Source organism: Populus euphratica, unplaced genomic scaffold (genome assembly GCF_000495115.2).
Source record: "Populus euphratica unplaced genomic scaffold, PopEup_1.0 scaffold489.1, whole genome shotgun sequence".
NCBI classification, from domain to species: domain Eukaryota; kingdom Viridiplantae; phylum Streptophyta; class Magnoliopsida; order Malpighiales; family Salicaceae; genus Populus; species Populus euphratica.
Window position 1 is genome coordinate 70,271 of NW_011500363.1, and position 934 is coordinate 71,204.

The following is a 934-nucleotide window of genomic DNA, read 5'->3' on the forward strand; positions in this document are numbered from 1 at the left end:
ATTTCAAATCATATACTATCCCTTTTCCTTAGTTGTTACCTTTAACAAAAAAACATAAATAATATAATAATCCAATGTGCAACCTAGCATCACACATTATTTCAAAAGGTAATGACCAATCAAGAGGTTGAATGACAGAAGCAGAAGTAAGCAAGTTTTTAAGTTTAACAAAGACTTCTTCACAATGTTCAGTCTATTCGAAAATTTTATCATTTATTAGAAGGTTACTTAAGGACTGTATTACACTAAAATCTTTGATGAACCTTCTATAAAAACCAGCATGTCCCAGGAATGATCTAACATCTTTAAGAGATTTTGGTGTTGGCAAGTTTGCAATTAACTCAATTTTAGATTTGTCAACCTCAATTCCTTTTGATGAAACAATGTGACCAAGTACAATGCCGTTTGTTACCATAAAATGACATTTTTCCCAATTCAGCACAAGATTCTTCTCTTCACACCTGGTTAAAACCTTTCCTAAATTAGTCAAACAATCATCAAATGAATCGCCAAAAACAGAAAAATCATCCATGAAAATCTCAAGAAAATGTTCAACCATATCGCTAAATATACTAAGCATGCATCTTTGAAATGTGGCTGGTGCATTACATAATCCAAAAGGCATCCTTCGATATGCAAAAGTACCAAATGGACATGTGAAAGTAGTCTTTTCTTGATCTTCCAATGCAATTTCAATTTGTTTGTAACCCGAATAGCCATCTAGGAAACAATAAAATTCATGACCTGCAACTCTTTCTAGGATTTGATCCATGAAAGATAAAGGAAAATGATTTATCCTAGTTATTAAAATAAGTTTTCTATAGTTAATGCACATGCATTAACCAGTAACAGTGCTAGTAGGAATTAACTCATTGTTCTCATTTGTTATCAAAGTAACTCCAGACTTCTTAGGTACAACTTGGGTAGGACTTAC